This window comes from Oryzias latipes, chromosome 20 (assembly GCF_002234675.1).
Source record: "Oryzias latipes chromosome 20, ASM223467v1".
NCBI classification, from domain to species: domain Eukaryota; kingdom Metazoa; phylum Chordata; class Actinopteri; order Beloniformes; family Adrianichthyidae; genus Oryzias; species Oryzias latipes.
In genome coordinates, this window is record NC_019878.2 from 19,411,392 (window position 1) to 19,435,245 (window position 23,854).

Consider the following 23,854-nt stretch of genomic DNA (forward strand, 5'->3'; position numbering starts at 1 on the left):
TCCACTCATTTTTCATTTTCTCTCATCATTATTTCTAACGGAAAAAAATCTCTGGTATTTGATGTACATTTATAAAGCAGAATATAACCTTTCAAGGAAGCCAATGCAGTCATGCAACAGTCTACTGATGGTAAAAAAAAAAGTTTACATCCAAACCTTTACCTTATTTGAAGAAACATATTAGACCTGATGTGTTGTATTGAAATTCGGGGAAACACAAACGTGACACGTGAATTCAATTTTATTTATTTATATAGAAAAAAGCATTTAGAGTACCTAGTAACTAAGTAACTATACTGACCCATCTACTCAATTATTTTTTAATTAAAGATTTTAAAATTCACAGATTTTGAAGACTGCTATCATTGCCAATAAAGGGTATATAACAAAGCAATTAGTTGAACTTTTGTTATTTGCTAAATACTTATTCTCCACCATAATTTACAAATAAATTCTTTAAAAATCAAAGTGATATTCTGGTGTCAGAAATCAAAGCTCTGTCTCCCCCTCTGGTCACTGACAGGAGCAGTCTGCAGAGTATTGAATGCACTTCATATCCCAGCAACTCCAGCGCACGCTTCCTGGATGCTGCACAGCTGACTCTCATTCACTCAATCAACCACAGCATACGTAAGCATAGCATACTTAAGCAAACAAGTATTATTTTAAAATTACAGGTCTTTCATCTTTTAAAGGGAGAAAATTTGCACAATTGGTGGCCAACTAAATACTTTTTTGCCCCACAGTAAAACTTTTCAATTTCCTTCATTTTCTCCCCAAATTAATAACAATATTTTGCTAAAATGTGATACTGACTTCCAGTTTGACTGATTTACAGTAAGTCGGATTTAGGATCTCAAGTCAAGCTGGCCAACTATGTTCCACGAGTTCTATGAAGTAATATTTATGCCAGCACATTGTAAACAAAACTTTCTAAGTAGCAAATGAAAATATTACACGTTATTTTTTTTTTTTCAAAACCTTTTTTGTCTGTAGGACACTGAACCAAATCGCTCTTTTGGTGATACAGACCCCTACTCTAAATCTACCATCCTATTTGCTTTTTGTGACCAACTGGATCAGATAATTGATCCAAGTGATCAGCACATGGAAAATAACCAGGTAAGTTGATACAAATCTTCAACTCAATTTATTCAATGTTGGCTCCTGAACCCTCACTAGCATTGTTTAACGGCACTTTCATCTAACTTTGTTATTCTATGAATGTAAATCAGGATGAAAGGACTTCTCTGTCTCCTTTTCGCTCTGAGCGACTTTTTTCCCGCCTGGTGCTTTGGCTCTAAAATGGGGCTCCCACTGGGACCCCCCCTAAAGCTTTCTATTGCGTCACAGCTTCCAACCTACAATTCAGCTTCACGCTTCTTTCACCTCCAGAGCGCCATTCACATGCTTCTTATTAAAGATTCAAACGCCGCCATTTTGGGTGGATTCATGAAAAACATTATTCTATACTGGAATGAAATTAATGTAAAATATATGGAAAATACGACTCAAAGGTGAAAGTAGAAAGCAAGTATTAAAAAGAGTAACAAGTATATATTCTGAAGGTTTAAAACAGGATCAAGTTGTCGTAGTGAAAAGGCTCTAGCAACAAAAGAAATAATCTAAAAAAAATTAAATTAAGCTGGAAAACACAGAAATATTATACATAAACTACAATATAAAAAGAGTTATTCCTGTTTCTTCCCAAGAGGTTTGAACCACAAATTTTTGCAATCTGGTGCATGAAATGGTTTTATTGATGCATTACCTCTTAGTACTTTTTAGTCTTATACAAATACGGTCAATAAAGGATGGTTCAAGTGTTAATTATGCCTATTATAGCTGATGAACAGAGTCAGGCTTTGGTCGTAAAGCTCAGTGAAGTTTAAGAAGCTGTTTAATGGTTTAGTGATTAAAAAAAAAAAAACAGAGATGTCTGTTAGCTTTTACTACAAAACGTCTCCACCTCTGGGATGAAACCCATTGTGAAGGTAGTTTTGTCTGATATTCTTGCAAACATGGAGCTTCAATTATTTTTCTATAATCAAAACGGAGATAACGTGAACACGAGCATGTAGGAGCTGGAGGTTGGAGACCATGAAATGGAATGCATTAGTTTAATAATTTATTGGTGCGAAAGAAAATAATCCAACAGCAAAGATCCAGTATAAACACATAAATAGGAACAAAACATAATTAATATTAATGTAAGCAGTTCTAGATTGTCTGGCCAAAACAAAGAATAAAATGAGATGGATTCTTGTTTACTCCTAAATATTTGGAAAATTCACTGCTTTATCATCATTTCATCATAATCAATTATTTATTTATAAAGCACCTTCCACCACCAGCCAAGTAGTTTTCAAAATAAAAGCAGCAGTCATGACAGACATCACACTGTAAAAACAGGCCCCTCAGATACATGTCATAAAATTCTGACACAAATGGCAGATTTTCTTTAAATAAGTAACAATAACAAAAAATCTGCCAACGAGATAAGAAAATGGTTGTACTGAGAATTCTTATTTCAAGAAAATAATTCTAGTTACCAAGATACAAGGCCCCTGAAGCAGGGGTGTCCAAACTTTTTTCAAAGAGGCTCAGATTTGGTGAGGGGAACATGTGTGGGGACCAGTGACGTGCGGTGAGGTTAATGGCTGGTGAGGCACTGACGTCATCAGTCAGATTTACAAACATATGAACCATGAGTATAAATAACTGAGTAACTTATTCACCATTTGATTGACAACAGTTAACGTTTTGTTTAAAATATAATTTCAACATGTTTTTTTTCATATACAAACTGCAGCATAGAAAAAAGCACAAACGTTATTATCGTCTTACCTTTAGTTGTAAATAAAGTCCATACGCCGCTCCTTCTGAAGAAAATGACTTGCCGCTTGCTATCACTTCTTCTAGTATTTTTAGCGTCATAATCTCAGGGCTCACCGGCGCCCCCTAACATGAGGCACGAGAACTGCAACATGAGGCACGAGAATGTCTGGCCTCACCCAGCGGCTTTTTCGCCGTCGTTTAGCGCTCAGCACAAGAAACACGTCCCTCACATACAGTTATTTATAAAAACAAGCACTGTGCATCATATACATCTGCTAAATTATTTAAACTCAGCTCATATAGTACAAGTGATTGAACCGACATACAGAGAGACAGCAGTACCGTCTGACTGCATAGGTATTGCGCAATCCAAGGTGAGGCTCAGCGGGCTGGTGCCTCATCGCAGGTCACTTAGTATCTGAACGGCAAATGCGGGAATTCAGCGATTTTGAAAAGAAAAAACACCCAAAAATGGTACATTTAAATGGAAAATGACCGCAAAGCACAACTTACTGATTAAATATAATAATTGAATTTATTTTTTCTCTTTTCTTCCCATAATGACAGGTGAGGCTGTGCCTCACCTGCCTCTCCTGACTGCACGTCACTGGTGGGGACCACCCACTTGGCCTGCATTCTTTGAACTCTTATACAAACACTAAATACAAATGAACTATTTATTGATTTTTTTCCGTCCTTCACACAAAATAGAATAACATCTTTTTTTAAACTCATATTATTGTGAATTTCCTATTTGATGAATGGAATTCATATTTTTTTTTAAAAAGTCTGACTAGAAAAAAAAACAGCTTTCCCAATGGTAAATCTGGGTTTATATAAAAGGTTACATCATTCACTAATAAATACTGTAAACTTTTAAAGTCCCAAATGACAATTTTTTTATAGAAACTTTCCCAGTGGTGTTTTAACTATACTTATGAAGTTTTTAACCAAACTTCCACAACCTAAATGTCTTAAAAAGCCATGCTTCATGTCTATCTGCAACCACTGTTTCCAAAATCTCCTCTACAGGGGCGTGGCTATTGGTGCTGAGCTGAGTAGCTCCGCCCTTTCTGCAAGTTGCATCTTGCATGAGTGAAGAGGTTGACATGAGGGGGGCCACAAACAACACCAACTGATGCCGTTTATTCTCAAAAGTTTCTCTTTAGCGATAAAGAAATGGTGAAAAGTGGCATTTTTTTGGTTCCAAGTCTGCAGACTCACAAAACAAACGTGTGTATCAGACCCTGCCATTTGATGAAATTAAAACAAAAAAGAAAATTGACAAGTCCATTAATATATAATTTAGGCTGCATTGAAGCAGCAGAGGTTGTAGCTCAGAACTGATTTGATGCACATGCAGATTGATGAATTACCTTGAACAGCATAAAAAATGAAATGCCATAAAGAAAATTACTATTCACATGTAATTTTCCAAACACGAGCGGCCAGTGCTGAACTTTTTCAGCTCGGGCCTCCTGAACTTTAGCAGGACGTTTACATTTTCACAGCTAGACAGACAGAACTTTTCTGCCACACATCTTTGTACATATAAGACTTTGATTGACTGAGTGGAAAACACAGAAGCAGCTGTTTTACGGCTTGTACTTCCATTCTCAGCCTTTATGTAGCCCAGAATTAAGACTCGAAATTGCCTTTGGCAGTAAGTATAGGTTTTTGTGGTTGTTTGTGCAGTTTACCTTTCTGTTGTGTAATGGATATAACCAGACCTTGTTTCTCACACGATGACTCCTCGTGGCACTGAAGCCTTGAATTCAGAAGAATGAATTAAAAAAAACAGCATACATAAAGTCAATTTCATCAAATAAAAATGTTAACAGGTACGAGATACATCTCTACTAAATTTAGTGGTTCTCAAACTATTTCCCAATCCATCCAAACCATATATAAATCCAAATCAATACTATTTAATGCCAACAGAGCAAAAGGTGAAATCCAACTGCAAGAATTTGGCAAAATGAGCTCAGACGTTAAAAGATTTGACTTTATCTCTGAGTTAATTCACCCAATCCTTCTTTTCTGACTCATCCATACATCAAAACCAGGTTCTCAGGCTAACCTTTTCCTTCCAGAAGTGTCTTTTTTGTCACTTTTCAATGAAGTCAAGATAAAAGCAAATTTAGATGATTCCTTTAGACGCCTTCAACCTGATTTCCTTATGTCCTTCCTTGCAACCAGTCTCACAAGACCCACCTCATTTGTCTAATTAGTTCCACCTTGCCTGCTTTTGTCCCCATCTTCTCGTGTATGACCCAAATAATTAATCTCAGATAAAGATGTTGACCATTTAAAAGCATCTGAAGGACAAAGACACATGCTTTGACATTGGAATCCTCTGCGTAAGTTGTTCAAGAGAAAAATAAAATAAAATACACATTTTAACAAAAAGTTTTCTATCTTTTCTGACTGAAACAACCCAACGCAGTGATGAAAAAAGGATTACAAGGCACCTGTGCGGCTCATCAAATGTCTGTGCTCAGGTTATCAATAGGCATAGCCTGGATGATTCATGAAGGAATTTGTAACAAGGGACAAAAAGTCGCATGGTGAAATATCTTTTCTGCACTCACACTAAAAAGGACAACCTAAAAAATGCCTTTCCAGTGTGATTTCTCTTCTCCTCTTTACAAAGAACTCAGTTTGATTTGGCTCGTTGAAGGGCCTTTTTTGTGGCTGACTTCAATTGGCCCACACAGTTAGGGAAAAGATAAATTACTGGATATGAAATGATTGCATTCTCCAAACAGCTTCTGGGCTACTCTGTTGAAATAGCACAATTTGACTAAATTTCACACTCCACGGTAATTTTTGCAGCAGAAACCTGCATCCTGTGCTCAAACTAAAGGTAAAAAAAATCTTTTTTAAAAAGCATTTGCTTTACAAATATGTATATAACACTTCCTTCACATGTAAGAAAAAGTTTACAGCATGGAGACAAAGAGCTTTTTCAGTTCAGATCAAAACAAACACCCCTGTCAGCCCCTAATGAGAGCGTTTGATGTGATTATCGTTGGGTCGTTTATTGATCTTTACCAGACACACCAGTAATTATAATAACGCTGCTTTTTAGAGCTTGAACGGCATCATGTTTGCATGAGAACGGAAAGCATAAGTACAGTAAACAAAATTATTTATAATCAGATCTGACAGCTGCTGCAAAAGCAAATGTCAGCTAAAAACTTTAAAGCAACGCTTTTAAAAAATGGGATTTGCAACATTTAAATCCTAGATTTTCAGAGGATAAACATCATGTCTTTGCAATGCTTTAATTAACAAGCGTCCACACTGAGAAGCAATAGAAACATTAAAGCAGCGAGTTGTGTTGTACGGCCCACCCTCGCCACCCCCTTTGACCCGGCCTCACTGGCTGACGGGCTGCTACATGCCCTTCATTTTCCCTGTATATTCATAAAACATACTTTGCTCAAAATGGCAGCCTTTCTGTATCAATCCCATAATAACTTTAAAACTTCATTTCGATACCACCTATATGTGTATTTTGGTTTCATTACTTGATTTTGAACCATTGTAGACAGGTTTTTTTTTCTTCTTCAGGGTTTCTCCCGTCGTGATTCCATCATTTTCTTTTTTGGGGGGGAGGGGGTCTTTATATCCCAAATAAATCAGTTTCACCTGAAACCAGATGCGTGCAAATTCTGATGAGTTTTTGAGGCAGTGAGGGTGAAATGTTTGCTCAAAGGCACAGCAAGAAAGAAGAATCCTCAAAAACATCCTTGCAGCTCGTAACGCACAGACTACAGGATTACTATAGCTGCACACAATAAAAATACATCTTCATATTTCTTTTCCTTCAAACATTTTCATCGATTGTGCCCAGCTGTTCTCTAATGAAGAGGAGGTTACCTAGAATACCTTTTCTTCACTTAAATACATCACAGCTCCCTAATGCCTACACAGTCTACTATTTTACATCATCACTATATAGGCAGCTTTGTTCAAAAATATGATGTAGGCGTAGTCTCTATTTACTGCTGGCCTACTGCTCCTACTTGCTGTAGATCTGAAAGCACAAACCAAAATCCTGGAAACGGAGGATTCTGCAGAAATACAGGAAATGAATCAAAGCCAGGTAGCTTCAGATAATCATAGAAAGGCACTCACTGGAGAGATCAAAAGTAGAGCGTGTCTGCACCTGTCAGTAACTGGGATGTGTGTTAGCGTCATATAAACGCCACAGGTCTGGATTTCAGCAGCAACAGAGGAAGGCGGATGATGCTGTGCACACGGTTGGCTACTGCTGCTGATTTGAGGATTTTAGGCAAAGCACTGGCAAACCACATTTCAAAATGCTTTTACTTTTGTTGAGGATCAAACAGAAACTACCTTTAATAGATTATGAGAAGTGCTGAGTTTGTTTGTTGGTGACATTAAGGCATCTCATTGCCAGGATGGTTGGACATTAATGGGATCTGCTTTGAAAGCAGAGTTTTGGAATGTGCCAGGGTTTATCAACATGAGAGCAGAACAACAACTCTCAACAAAATGCAGGGCTGTTGAGCTAAAAGCAATTTTAAAAATTGATGTAGTAGTGACCGTAAATGCTTCTTACTTTACTAATAATTTGGCAGAAGTGATAAATTATGGGTCTGAACTCAAACATAATTCTTGACTTACGTGAGCCTTGCCGAACATCACAAAAACTAGACTTTTCCACCTTCAAATGACTAGATTTTCTTTATAAAATGAACTAAGATGCATTCAGTTAGCTTTCTTTTAAAAATTACCCACACATCCAGTGAGTGTCAGGTCTGTGGGCGGAACCTGCTTGTTGATGTCAGAAATTAGATCAGAATGGCCAGACTGATTCCAGCTGATGGAAAGGCAACAGGAACACAAAGAACTTCTGGTTCCAACCGAGGTCTGCAGAAGAGAATCTCTGAACGCACAACACGTCAAACCTTTAGGCAGACTGGCTACAGTAGCAGAAGGCCAAACCAGGTGCAAATCCCGTCAGTTAAGAACAAAAAACTGAGGCTACAGTTCACACAGGCTCACCAAAATTGGACAATAGAAGATCTCAATTTCTGCAGCGACATTACAACGGTAGGGTTGGATTTTGGCGTCAACAACATGAAAGTATGGATCCACCCTGTCTAGCATCAACGGTCCAGGCTGGTGGTGGTGGTGTCATGGTGTGGAGGATATCATCTTGGCCTACCTGAGTAAGCCATCTTCTGATGGCTACTTCCTGCAGGATTAGCCTTCATGTCATAGAGCTCCAGAGATGTCAGACTTGACAAGTTCACTGGACTCAAATTGCCTCCACAGTCACTAAATCTCAACCCAATAGAGAACCTTTGGGATGTGGCAGAACGGGAGATGGGCATCATGGATATGCAGCCGACAAAACTGCAGCAACTGCATGATAATGTCATGTCAAGATGGACCAAACTCTCTGAGGAATGTTTCCAGTACCTTGCTGAAACCAATGAAGGCCAAAGTGGTGCCAACCCAGCACCAGCATGGTGTAACTAATAAAGTGGCCAGTGAGTGAATATGGAAGTCCTATTTTAACACATAAAACACACAAATATACTGTAAAGTCATAGTTTGTGTATTAAAATGTAGTTTAACATGTTTTAGATGTCATTGCAAAGAGAGGAAAATAAGTTACTGCCTGAGGAAAAGAAAAGCAGTTTAGCCTTTATTTAGCCCAAAAACTTAAAGAAAGTATCTACCAAATATATCAGACAAAACCAAATAATCTGATTTTAGTAATATTTTAAAATAAGACCTTTCAAACCAGGTGCTTTAGCTGTGATGAAACTCTCCTGCAGGCAAAGGCAATAGAGTTCCAGCTGGGCATTTCAGTGTCTTAAATCAATACTTTAAAAATGCTTTCTACAATATTAAACTTTTACAGTATTGCAGTAAAACTAACAAAACGTAAGCTAACTTTGCACAACTTTCTGCTTTCAAAAATTAATCAATATTTTTTTTAAATCTAGAAAAACATGGAATCTTCTGTCAGTGGCCTTCCAGTAAAACCTTTGGCTTTAACAACAAGGTTTTGTGCAGCAAAGCATAAAAAAGAAGGAAAAAGAAACTCGTGAAATTGATCTATACATCGACTTACCACAGAGGTGAAAGAGCACCGAGTGAAAGCCCCCTGAAGAGAACAGATGCAGTAACAGTCCTGTTATCTGGCCATACAGGTGAGAGCAATTTATTCTAAGAGGTTTATTTTCACTGCACTCTGAGAGTTTTGACAGAGTAAAACAGTATTTTCTTAGTGTGGCACAACAGGGAAGGAACAATTTGACGAAATTATATTCTGAAAAGAAGGTATTGTCAACGAGGTGCTGAGGGAGGTATTTTGTGGATAAATTACAAAATGAAGAATTCCAGACATGAGGATTTATTAGAAAAAATGGGTTGTAACAAATTTCCACAACAGCTGACGGGATGAGAAGTTTTTTTTTTTTTTCAAAATAAGCCTAAATGTATTTCACAGTTTGTGAAAAGATTGATCTAAAGGTTTTACTTTATTTTTATGATAAATGTAAAGACATTTTATCACAAAGTTTTTTACATTTGTCAAATACATTTTGGAGACAATAAATGATATACCCACACCAAGCATTTCCATCACATTTAAACTCAAAAGATTATGATTATTTTTTATCTTTTACTTCTGTGGGACATTTCAAAACCTTGAATTGTTTTAAATTGAGTCTATCAAGCGAAGTTTTGTCAGTTGGTTGCTGAAAATGGTTTAAACCAGTGGAGGGTAAAAAGACCTCCAACCCTTTTAAAGAAGCTTTGTTTACTCCATAATGTTTTTTCAAGCTGTACTGTCGCAAAAGTGTTCATTCAGCAAGCTAACTGAGGCTTGTAGAGTCTGAGATGAAGCTTTCTGAAAACTGCTTCATTATTTAAACAATTATAATTTGTGCACACAAAATGCTCATTTGGGCCCACAAAATACTATTTTGTGCACACAAAATCCTAAGCGCCAACAAAATACTAGTTTGTGCACACAAAATGCTAAATTAAGCCCAAAAAATACTAATAATTTGTGAACAAACAATTTTAATTTGTGCACACAAAATCCTAAGCGCATGAAATGCTGAATGCTGGCCACAAAAGGCTTGTTTGCATGCAGAAGATGGCCACAAGTTTTTCCTTTTAGGGAACAATTTGCTTTTTTTGTTTGTTTTTGAAAATCATGTCCAGGGCTCCATACTTAAGGGATGAGATAGAAACAATATGATTTTCCTCACTGAAGCTAATAAAATTCCTTTTTTTCTTTTAAATAGAGAGTCTCTGTGAGATTTCAGAAGTGTAACATCAGCCGGTGAGCAAAGTCAAGCGTGCGGAACGTGGGGAGCCTGAGGACCAGGAAACACAGCTAGATTCCACATCCAGTGTTTAGAAGTTTGTAATGAAAGTTTTGATATAATGAAAAAAGTGTGCACATCATTATTCAGTGTTAATTAACAGATTTGCTGATCATATTTCAGCTGCTCGTTCGTAGCAAACTTCAGTGAGGGCTCATTAAAATTTAGCACTGACTGATTGTTGACGTCCTCTCCGGATCTGACCCCCTCAGTTCCACTGCTGAGAGTGTTCTTCAGGGTGGGACAATTGAAATGTGAAGCAAAATGCTGGACTAAAGGACAAAATTTACAGACTGAAGCCTGACTGAACGGCTTTGGTTTTAATTAGCAGCGAATGAGAATCCCTCAGGACTTCATTTTCAATTTTCCGATTTCTTAACGCATTTTAATCTCCTCATTCGGTTAATAACTTCTAATTTGATTAAAGAGCATAATCATCTTCATTTCTTTCTAATTTCCTGAAACTTTCTTCAGGCTCAAGGACTTTGTGTTCCCTCATGATGACATTTCTTTGCTCATCTTTGCTTCTGTTTGCTCAGGATGATTAATGACAGGCAGAACACACACTCCAAGGAGCAGCGCGTACATTTCTCCTCATCTGTACATCGGGAAGCTTCAAGTGGGTGTCAAACATAACACGCCTGAGCCTCCACCTGACTTTCTGGATTCAGTTCTGCCTTCGGGGCTTTTAGATTCTCCATGGCTCAGCTCACAAGCAGCCAGGCGTTGATGAAAGTCGTGCCCCTTTCAGTGTCTCACCGCAGAGGCGTGTTGAGGGAATGAGCTGACTTCTCCTCCTCGTCTCTTTTTCCCAAGGATGGAGATGTAGATGAGCTTTCAGAGATCTTCAGATCTACATGGTATCACGACATAAAAGGCACTAAAAGCTCAACAATTTCATCTGTCAGTATAACTGTTTTGGTCTTAGTTAGATGAGCTACCATCCAAGTCAAAGTGTGTTGACGTCAGGCAGAGCCACTCAGAATCAAAGTAGGGGTTTTGATATGTATATTTACTCAAATTATGATCCTCGTATCTCTTGATTTCATTATCGGCAATTAAATGACAAGAGAACTTTGGTCGTAATTGCCTGCAATTGCTGAACAGGCAGCATCCATTAGCATTTTGCATGTATCTTGATCTAAAATGCCCCATAAGCCGACAATCGTAATAGATCTATGCTGAACAATTGCTCCTGAAGGGATGATAATGACCGAATGAGTGGAAAGCAATCAAATGTGCAATGACAGAAGAGGAGACTTTTTTTGATTTTTGCATGCAAAATTTTGTTTCACAGCTAAATTTGTGCTAGAAACAAGGGAGCGCGACAGTAAGGTATATTAAAAAACCTGCTTACACAAAAAAATTAACTCTGGAACCACGACAGGAACACAAAGTCCTTTTGCTCTGACCTCAAAGGTCACCAGAGGAGATGCCTTTGACAAATACGTCTGTCACAATAATGGAGTTTTTGGGACTCCTTAAAATGAACTCAAGCTGAAATTTTTAACTCGTAGTCATTAAAAAAGAAAATTTTTAGTAAAGAAAAAACACCATATCTTTAATTTCCTCATGAGACCTGTAGCAGAAATTTTAATTATCATGTATAGTATCCCCCAGAAGGTTTGGAAAAGGTTTCCATTTCAAATTAACCTTAGATTTTTCCTTTTTTCTCATTAATACAAGATTGAATTAATTAAAATAATATATTTTCCTTGAGTCACAGGTTGAAATATTATTTTAGTACGAAAGACAGCACGAAGTTATGAGCAAAAAAAGTCATTTTGTTGGATTATATTGTAAGAATTCTCTATTTGTATATATTTTGAAGAAAATGAGCCTTACAAACAACAGTTGTGTCTTTTTTTAGGCTGTGATGTGGCTGCCATCTGCTGGTTAATATGTGCAACTGCGAAAATGTTGTACTTGAACCTTACTCCACCACTAGGAGTCCTCTTGAATTTCACATTCATGAATGACTTTTTTCAAGCACATATATATATTTTTTCTGCTGGGGGGAGGGGGGGGTTCTGTCTTCCTTTCTCTTATCATAAAGATAAAGACATCCGTTCTTCAGCATAAACACCTTTCCATCTTATCACAGGTGACAGGTCCTACAGTGGAACATGCAGCCTGTGCTGTGTCCGCCGTAACCATGCTGTGACAGCAACATCTTATCAACATCAGAATGAACAACAACTAAGAAACATGTGGTTGATAGTATGCAATACTTTGAAAAAAAAAGGTTTAAAATTAGAAAACCAACACTTGTTTTGCTTCTATTTGATACATTTGCATTCTTAGATTAAGAAAAAGAATAATTTCGATCCGTATTGCCACTGTCTAGGTACTTTCTACTGTGAAAAAAACTACACAATTGGTCCTCTTCTTCATCGCGACCTCACTACTTAAGCAGCAGTGTTTTGATTCAAGGCTGAAGACACAATTTGGGGCAAGAAGACCAGAGATGGCATCAAGGTTTCCGCTGTGACAAGTGCACAGCAGGCTAACAAGGACAGTCGTACTGTAAGTTCAAATCCTGAAACTTTTATCGTCTTGATGTCAGGGAGTGGCACAAGTGTTAATAAGTGTTTTAATCTAGCAGTGACATCAAGGTTTTAACATGGACACACTGGAAAAAACATTTGAGCTACTAGAATTTCATTTTCTGAATTTTTTGCACTCTAGAAGCTTCATTTTAATGTGTACCATGTTAGATATGAGGTGTTGTTGGTTTTTTTTTACCCCAGTTACGTAAAATATTTTTAGTGTTACCGATCAGTGTCGGTGTTTGTGTCACTCAGGGGTTAGGTGGAAATCCTCTGAGAACAGTAAACACGACCGGCTTACTTTTTAACTTTTACAGTTTTTTACCCACACTGACCTCTTTTAGTAACATGTTGTTCAATAACTCACTGATAGTCAACTGCAGGCAGTTAAACATTAAGCTGTGTGGAGGTATGGCTTCAAAAAGCTTCTACAGCAAGTTGCAATGAAATTGTTCCAAAAGAATCAAACTCAGCCTAAAGAAATCAAAACATTTGACAATTTTTACTCATAGCTGCAGCATCAGTGTTGTTGTCTGGGAGTAAGTGATGATTCTGCATTTTGGTTTTTTGTTTTTTATGTTTAAAAAGCTCTGTGCAGGTTTTCTACTGAAAGTGTAGCTTGTTGGCACACCAGGTTGCTGGAGCCCATCATAGCAGATGGACAACGTAGGATCATCAATTAAGCTATGAGGCATGTATTTGGACTGTGGATGGGAGAAAACCTGAGGAAAAACATGCAAACTCCTTACAGAAAGTACCTAGCCAGGATTTGAACCAGCACCTTCTCTTTGTAAGACTACACCACCGTGCAACCCCTTCTTCTGAACATTGAAATGTCAGGCAGATAGTAATTGAGCTTTTTATTTACTGAGAAATCGTAAAAATGTTTGTTTTTCTGTGTCGATTATTTCTTAGAAGTCAAGCCATCGTCATCTCGGCTGGATGTGATGTAACAGTCATTTCTGAAAATGATGAAATAGATGAGACATAGAAGCCTCTTGTTGTTATGTTGTTCAGAAAAAAATCCATTAAACCAAAGTAATGGAGAAACAATTAAGTGAATTTGTTTTATTATATTATAAAGCATTTCACTTTGGATTAGATGCTGAACTACCTTGTTCAAGTAAAAAGGCCCTACTGGTGACTTATTGAACTACACATCGCTCCCGTTTCATTTAGATTGAAATGAACTTCACTGCAAAAGCCAAATAGCTGTTGAGTTTGTTTGTCTTGTCTCTGCAGCCGTTTCCTGGGTTGATGACCTGTCTGGGGTAGAAGTGCTCCCGCCCTACAATGACCCTGAATGACTGGAGCAAATGTGGAGAAAATAAACCATTTATTAAAGAGATTGACCCTTTAAAAGCATAAACAATATTGAAAAAGGTTTAAATTTAAAACATTTTTCTACACAAAGTTGGCTCGTGCATGGATTTTCATCTAAATAACCCTCATTTATTTGCTCATCTTTAAACATGTTTACTCTAGATCCTTGTCAGTCTAGTTATGTTCCGTAAACATGTTGACAAAGCGCAAATACGTGCAAAATGCTGTGTAGTGGCTTGACGTCAGTCGGTTCTGTTCCCAAACTCCCTCTGCCTTCCCCTGTATGCCGACGTGGACTGAAGTGGGATCCCATCCTCGGATTTTCCTCTGGACTTCAGGGAAACTTGAACACGATGTAAACCTTTAAATATGGAGGATGTCACCATAAAAAACAGGCTTCTCCAAGGTTATGTGTTCAGCTTCCAAGTGACTCTCCACGTCGAGGTGTCCTTGAGCGAACCATTCTTTGCCAAATGTCTTCTTCACATCTTGATTTCAAATCAGTTTGAACAAAAGTGTATGTGCTTGATAAAATTCTGTCAATATGAGGTAGACAGCAGAATTACAAGGAAAGAAGTTGCATTTCTTTAGTTAAAAAAGCCAAAAGCGTTTTGTCACAAAGACATGTCATCCAACATGCTTTCATATTAGTCATGTAGTCGTGCTCATAGAATCACCCATGGGTGCTCTCATGGTGAACTGGCCTATTATTCACTGCCTGTGAAGCCGCTCCAGGATCTGTCCGACATCCTGACTAATTTCTGTCTCCGTGCCGTTTTGCCTGAGGTTAAAGATGTGAGGAATATTTTAGGATGTGCTACAGCGCGGCTCCAAAACCCGTAACAGGAAGGAGAGGCAGGCATGAATTGGAGCCTCAAAAAAATGAAGGCCTTTTTAATAATGTACACAAACTAAAAAAAACATGTTAGAAACCCGGGCGAGGGCTAGAAACGCGTCCCGTGTAGGGAGTTTCTCATGAAACAAATTCCAGCAGACTTGTTGCTCATCCTCAACCTCTCACATGCAAATGTTGCCACTAAAAGAACAGCGAAGATTGGCTAAGACTGACATGTGAGCAGACAGCTGGGGGACTGGAAAGCGTGCTCATTGGCTCCCGGGACCGTCCTGTTCATGAGTAGTTCTGGCTTGAATAGTGCTGTTGTGTCATGTTGCCACACACACACAGAATAAAAGTGACGCAAACACACAACCCCAACAGTCAGAGAAAAGCCTTGCAACAGAGAGAGCCTAGTGATTGTCAAAGAGGCATCCAGCACAGAGGATGATTCAGCCGTGTGGCATGTTCAGTGTGAGGCCACCTGATATGAAATTCTAAAACCATTTACAGAAAACAAGAACTGAAAGTTACAAGAGGACCAGCACATTTTAAAAGTAAAGAAAGGACAAAGCTGAATTTATATATATATATATATATATATATATATATATATATATATATATATATATATATATATATATATATATATATATATATATATATATATATATATATATATATATCTTTTGTGCTAAAAATGTCAAGAAATGCAGTTGATAACATCCAAACATTTTGTTGGATGTGTCAAACCGAAAATTTTGCAGCTGTATTTTGGCTTAAGAAGGTAAATCCTTAGAGTATTGGCATAAAAATTGCTGATCAACTTTAAACCACTAAAAATTTTAATTTTTTTATATCCTTTTTTGACATTTAACTTCGACGTGTTTCATTATCATTTTCTTATTTTTTTCTTTATATTTAATGTGCTCATCTCAAAGTTCAATGGTTTTTCTTGTCAATATTAAGTTGTTTTTTATAAATCCATATTCTAATGTGTTTTTATTTTGTTTTTATTTGCCTGGTTTCAGTTTTTGCTGCTCTATATTCCTTCTTTATCTTTAAATTGAGTTGTTCATGTTATTTAAAAAAGATACTAACAAGCAGTTTCTTTCATTACATTTGTCAGCACAAATAAACTCAAAAACAGTTACTACCTATGAATCATAAAGCTTCCAAATTAAGCATTCCAAACATCATGACATTTTAAATATGTATACATATTTATACTGCTTCTGCATTGATTATTGTCCTTTGTTCTTATTATTCTTAATGCACCTTGACATTGTGGCTACCTTTGATTTTGTGGTGCTCCCTATATGAAGAAAATTAAACATTCTATTCTATTCTATTCCATTCTGTTCTGTTCATAACACAAAGGAAAAAAACAGAGATAGTTCCTTATATATTGTCGTCTGAGGCTGTTTAGTCACACTTACCATCAAGTTGAGGCTGAATTATGAATTTACTGTGTGAAAAATAAGCACAACGCTGCCTGAGGCAATTGTTACATGCAGCATTTTTAGTTTTTTTTTGTGCAAAATCTAGAATAAAAAAAGCAGAATTCTCGTATTCTATTAATCCATCCAAACCTGCTTTCTCCTCTGCCAGGATTGTGGTGTTTGCAGGATCATATTCCAGGGCAAACACAGACCAAACAATGGGCAATTTCATGAAAAATAACCTGTTCTACATGGTTTTTTTTATTTGCGCGATGCAAATGAAAATGTCAGAACGACAGAGTCATCATCAGCTTTTTCGTTACAACATGTGACCGCTGGTAAATATTTACCAAACAGGTGTGTGATTGATGTTATGCAAGTAGTGGCAAGAAAAACAATTAAGTGCAGTTTTAAAAATGCACTCCTGCATTTTCCTTTTAGGAAACATCATTAGAAGTCAGTCACTGCTTCAGAACTAGACTCCATGAATGGTGATTTTTCATATTAACCCAGTGTACCTTTCTGTTTTGGTGTAAAACCCCCAGAAAATAAGCACACTGTACCGGAAAGCATGCAGGATCTGTGCATGAGCTGAGCACCAAAGAACAAAGGCACACGGAGGTAGGATCCTGGTGCCACACCCTCAGGCTGCAGAGCCCGGGCCTTCACGGCAACCTCTGTAAAGCTGGCTGATACTCTCTATACCCAAAAATCCCCTTTCATCTTCCACACCGGCACAGAGAGCCAATGAAACGGCTCGGCATACTGGCAGTTCAGTAAAGCAGGGTTTTTGGAAAAAAGAAAGAAAAGAGGGTTGGGGAAGTTTGGGGAAACTGTGGATTATTTCTCCATCCGTAAAAACGGAATAGATGCTGCAATTACCTTTAAACATTTACATGAAAATGTTGTCACCTGTTGGTTGAAAGGATTTAAAGCTGAGGAATAATCGTGATCGTTTTGACACGTGAAGTAGACGCGATACACGGGATGAAGCTGAACCTGTCTTCATCAACTATTCGTGAGGATGGATTAGGATGTTTCCTTTCATAATTTCACACAGGATTGAGGGAGAAATTGTCAGACTGGGGTTTGATAGATCAATTTGCCTGCTCTTCCAGCAGGCTTTTCCTATTATAAAAACCCCTCCGAGTCTAACAGCATAATCTTTGAACCGCTTGATCTTCTTTTCATTTGATGTGTTGGAGCATCTTGCTTTATCTCCTGACGTGGCGTAAACCTCCACAGCGCCATCCCCGACACTGTCGGTTGCTAGGAGCTGTTTGCTCTATTCTCTGTCATTTCTGTGTTTATTATGGCCTGGCTTTAGCTAACAAAAGGGCTCATTTCTGCATCTTGCTGTCATTGGAAGGAATCTAGATTCATGGTTTTAACCCCCCCCCCCTCCTATAATCACCCTTCTACCCCCCCCCCCCTCTCTCTCTCTAACATCCATCTCTCTTTTTCCCTCCTTTCCTTTTCCGTCCGGTCCAACACCAAAGATTTTCAAATACGATTAGAATGAATAAGGTTTGGCCTCGATTACAAAAGGGGTTTATTCAGACATACTACGTCTGGTTTGTCTGAAGATTCAAAACCCCTATTGTTAAAGTCAAATATGTCCAAAACAAGAGGCCTTCAGCTCTCATCTGTTTGCCCAGCTGTTGGAAAGGACAAGTTAAAAAAATAGGTAAAAAATAAATGAAGGAATCTAGATTGAAACTGCTTTCCGTTTCATCTGACTTTCTTAACATTTTCTAAATATTCAAAAAATTTTAGCTTCCTGTTTAGAAGTCATTTGAGGTCACACGAAGAATTTCTCTTTGGAAAAATCTCACACACAATCCAGGGATAAACTGACAAAAGCTTTGCACCTCCACACACTCACTGCTGTAGGCTTTTATCCTCAGGCACCTGGATAGCCCTGAATTAAAGAGAGAAACACATCCATCTGGGAAATGTATACACACCCCTTCCCTGAAACAAGCCTTAAGTCCTCAGGCTGAGGAGAGGACTCCTGCAGATTTACGCTAGTGCTGTGCTAGTTTAGGGCCTCGAGGAGCCCCCCTTCTGTGCTTGACCTCCTTCCCTCCTCCTACTTTTCGGGTGGTTTATCAGCATAGGCCAGATGGCTTTCCAAATTAAGACAGTAAATATGACTGCTGTCATTATCTATGCACTGCAGTCATGTCAGTTCAAGGAAAAGAGTGAATACCGCTGACCAAATGTCTGTTAAGAGGGCTATGAAGGGAGAGAAAGAGAAACCTGTTACTGTGAAAGGGCAGAATTTTCTCCTCAATGGCCCTCTCGGTCCATAAGACACGGCGGCTTTGTTCACGCCTTCCTTATAGATCAAAACAACTCTAAGCACTCTGAAATGAAACCTCGGAAACAAATGCAAACTTTTCAACCTTCGATGCACTTTCACGCTTGACTTATCTGCTAAAAAATACAGTGAAACAGCTCCAGTGGAGAGGAGCTGTGACATTTATATTTAAGTACTCGGTTATCGCTGCCATTTTAGAAATGGGTTTTCTCGTTCTATTCAAGTGAAACCAATTTCAAGTCGGTCAGTTTGAATGTGCCGGCTGGAGCTGTAATGCTAACACTGAAAAACTTAATCTGGAGCCACTTCAGCGGGGGTGAAAAAGCCGCTTTATCTTTCAAATTGTGTGATGACATGGTTAGAACACATAGTAAGAAGCTCACTCTTCAATATATTTGCCTTTGTGTAATAACTAAATTGATCCAAAACGAATTACCCTCGCAGTAAAGGTCACAGAGTTGTGACATGCTTTCTTGTTCTAGTCTGTCTTTCATCCCCCTCTGCTCTTTTCCAAAGGTGTGCAACCGTCACTAATCTATTTGCCACTTCAACCGTTGAGCTATAAAGTCAGTGGCTGTTTTTTTTTATTCAGTAATTTTGATATTTAGTTCTGTTTTTTACACATGAACCCCAAAGAATATCCAATTAGTGAGGCATTTGGTGGAAAAATTCCTCTATTTTTCCACATTTCATGTTTGATATTTTGAATTGCAATCCAAATGATAGGCCAACATTTCCATTTTCTAATGCCTCACATATCGCAGGACTCTAATGACTGTGTAAACAGCTTTCTGTGTCATTTCTTACAGCTTTGTGGCAGTTTTCCCTCTCTGATTTGGCGAGTAGCCACAGCAGGAAGTTAGCATGTATGGTCTGTATGGTGTTTTACATGCAGTTTAAAAGCAAACTTATGAGATACATCTTGTAAAGTGACGCATCTTGGCCTAAAAAGGTTAGATTACTATGCAAACACACAATGTTCTCTATGCAGGATTTGCAAGGAATCCCAAGAATCACATCACACTGCATTGAGACTTAGAAGGAATGCAGATCGGTAGAAAATGGTGCTACTAACAGATCTAATAGTGCTCAAACACAACCAGACAGTGTGTGCTCTGTGATTGACTAAACCCTGGCTAAAAGTGGAGCTGCATGTAGGCAATATAAGAAGTAAATTCTGACTTCAGTCATCCTCAACAATGCAATTTACCTCAAGGAGATTCAACAAAAAGATGCAAAAAGGTTGTTTTTGTCCGCAAATGAATCCATCTTTTGACAGAGCAAAGTCAGGAATTAGTGGGTTTCCTTTTGAGAAAGAATAAAACTGTCAAGGTTTTTTTTTTTTGAAAGTTTCATCAAGTAACCGTTCATACTGGATGACACTTTTGAGTGATCCCTCTTTGCAATGAGCAGCGATTCCCGTTTGTTGTACTCCCCATTGTTTGTTCAATGTGTCCTCGACAGTTTCCTTGGATACATTTTGATGTCTAAAGACCACACAGTTCTTCATGAGATTGACTTTCATTAGGGTTTGACTGGGGCGATAGCAGGTGAAAGAGAAAAACAGCTGGGGTTTTGGGGCGTTTGTGAATGTCAGTAATCAAAAGGAAAGGACTGTTGCTGTGTGTGTGGCCACAGCTGCGCAGCTCTGTGCTTACAGTGAAAATATGCAGTTTATATTTTCTAAGTGGAATTCTGTATGAGTCATTCCTGGTTATGGAAATATTGCTATCACTTTCTAGTGTATGTTTGCAAGGAAAAACAAAACAAAAAAAGCATATTTTGTGAGAGATGAACCTCAGTGACTGTCTCTTTTTAATACAAGTAGACTTTGAAGTTTGAATAATTGTAGTTTTAAATCTGTGTGTTTCAGATGTACTGAAACTGTACTGAAACTGACAGATGTACATCTCCATCCAACAACTGAAAATGTCTTTTTTTCTCCACAAAAGTTGTTCATTGTTGAAAATGTCTACAACCACAAAAACTTTCTTTAAAGTCCCACTCTGATGGAAATAATGTTTTTGGTGTTTTTAACATGCCGTTGCCGCAAAAATTAAGCTCAAATTTGCATTGAACTCAAATTTGCATTGCATTTGCACTCAAAAAGACATCATCATAATCATAAGACCACTGGAAACGCTTTGACAATAGATCAGAAGATCATTGGGAGTGGTTTTTTTAAAGAACAACCGTTTCACTGTTTGCTCTAAATCCAATTTTTGTTGATGCTGAGTCATGATATGCTTCTGCACGTCTGTGCACAAAATAAAGAGACAATCAATCAGATTTTCCATGGCCAACTGTGCTCATGGGCTGTATGGATTGGTATAGACACTGAACAAAATCCCTGAAGCCTTGTGCTAGAGGAAAGGCTAAATGGTGTAATACATTCATATTTTTACTTAGTTTAAAGAAAAGAAAAGTGTCCATTTATTAAAGTGTATAAATGTTCCAGCAGGCCTGGTTCGGGTCCTCTGTTCTACACCGCATTCTCCAGAAGCCAGATCGTGACACTTTGATTTGACTCAGGCATGTTGAGGAGAGAAACATCTCAAGCATGCAGAGCAGGGCTGCTGGAGGCATCACAATTGCACTCTGACTCAAATACTGTACAGAGGTCTTGACTCAAACTCTCCGGGGGAAAAAACAAATCCCTACATTGAAACTGTTCCGCTTGATGTTTAGGAAGTGCGGTTTTTCTTTGAGATTAATGCACAAACCGTAAGTAACAACAGTTTTGACCAGTCATTGAGGCTTTTTTTTATTATCCAAGAGATAGTTGGCCCCACAATTTCTACACTTGTGAAACTCACTGTCATCGGGAATTCCCAAGTTTGAAAAGAAACTACTCAAACTAGACCCTCTGGTTTTATTTGTAGTGGCAGCACGGTGGGTTTTCTCCGGGGACTCCGGCTTCCTCCCACTGTCCAAAAACATGCTTCATAGGTTCATTGGTTACTCTAAATTGTCCCAGGTGTGAATGTGAGTGTGCATGGGTGTGTGACTGTGGCCCTGCGACACACTTGCGGCCTGTTCAGGATGTCCCATGCCTTCGCCAACAAGTAGCCGGGATTGGCTCCAGCAGCCCCGTGACCCAGAAAGGGAAAAACGGATTAGAAGATGAATGAATGATTAATTGAGATCATCAACAATTATTCATGCTTTTGACATTTCTAGTAAAAAAAACAAGTGTTTAGTTGAATTTACAGTCTTTGATAACTGTAGGTTCTCGTATAACAGTAAACCCCCATATATGTTCCCTCTGCATCTTTCTTGATACACAATTGTTCATTTTGTGTTTTGTTGGTCTCTTCCTTTTTTAAGTTAAATTCAGCTCATTTCAAGCCTCTTTTGTGTTTGTCTAAATTCACGATTGTTTTTCATTTTTGTTAAATCTATCTTTTGCCTTCATTGGCTGTTTGATGCATCACACAGTGGACAAATGGCCTAAAGTAAATGAAGGATAATGAGTAACATATACTGTACTTCATGTATTTTGGCGCAGGAACGTGTAGGAGCCAATCTATTAATGATGGTCATAGGACTAGTTAGATCAGGTTTCATTTTTGTGCTTTTTTTATTCCTTCAGTGATCATTTCAGGCAGAAAACACCCTCCAAACAAGCAGCTTTGGAACTGTGGGACAAAATCTGGAGGTGAAATTATCCATTCTTTCATTCCTCTTTCAACTGAACCACGTCTGGCAGCTGTACATTTGTCTAAAAGTGAAATTTATTGAACACTTTTCTTAAAAAAGCATTAAAAAACTTTTATTTTGTCTTGTGGATGTCAGGATTAGTTAGCCCTCTGGCTGTCACTTCCTGTTTTATTTTGAAGGCTGTCTTTTCTGTCTTCATTTCCAGTTCCGCTGTGTGATCTGCTTCCTCCCTAATGTGCTCCACCTGTGCCTCATTGTCTTCCCTATATAAGCAGTGCTCTTTTCTCAAGCCAGTGCCAGATTGTCTTTCTTTCCCTGTGAGCAATCCAGCCTTAATCTCTCCAGAGTTCATAGAGCAATTTGTTCCTGATTCAGTCCTCTTTTGGATGGCCTCCTGAACTTATATTAAAGACTCTGATTCTGCCACTCCCTGACTCCACCATTGTGTCCGCCTGAGCTGCATCTGATAGTACAATCTGGCCAAAACATGGATACATCGGAGTCAGAACGTCTCCTTGCAGCGCTTGGAACACAAGGTCAGAGAATAACCCAGCAGGACCAACAGCTCGCACAGCTTCGCCATGATTTTGCCACTGCCATGTCATCACTCTCAACGCAGCTCTCTGACGTAACCACGGCGCTCCAGAATCGGACCGTTTCGGAGTGTTCTTCCTCTGTGACTCCCTCTGCTCCCTCTGAGACAGCTACTACGCCCCCTGGACCTTCCGAGCCCCGCCCTGTCAGACTATCCAGTCCAGAGCGCTTTTCCGGGGACTCAGGAGACTGTCGCTCTTTTCTCACGCAGTGTGAGCTCCATTTTGAGTTCCAGTCCCACGCTTTTCCTTCAGACAGAGCCAAAATCGCCTACATCGTATCCTACCTGTCCGGACGAGCCAAGGCGTGGGCCACATCGGAATGGAGCCGGCGCAGCGCTGTGTGCAACTCGCTGCCTTTATTCCTAGAGACCTTCAGACAGATTTTCCATTCAGCTGTCCCTGGAAGAGAGGCTGCCAAAGCTCTTGTGAACATAAAACAAGGTAGAAGATCAGTAATGGATTATGCCATTGAGTTCAGAACCCTATCTGCTGATAGTGGATGGAACCAGCCGGCGCTAGTGGATGCCTTCTACACCGGATTGTCGGAGCGTTTAAAGGACCATCTCGCTCCTCTCGACCTCCCCCCAGAGCTGGATGCTCTGGTTTCGCTGGCGTCCAGAATAGATCAACGTTTACAAGAGCGTCAACGTGGGAGATTATCTGCCCCTCTCTCCAGACCTCCAAGTTTGCCCTACGCCCCTGAACTTCAACCATCATGCTCAGGGGCTGTTCCACCTCCTGATGCTGTTGAACCCATGCAAGTGGGTCACACCCGCCTAACTCCAGCAGAACGCCAACGGCGTTTCAGCGAGGGTCGCTGCCTCTACTGTGCTCAGCTGGGACACCTGATCGCCAACTGCCCTATCAGGGGAGCTGTTTCCACCAACACCTCCTCCGTCATGGTGA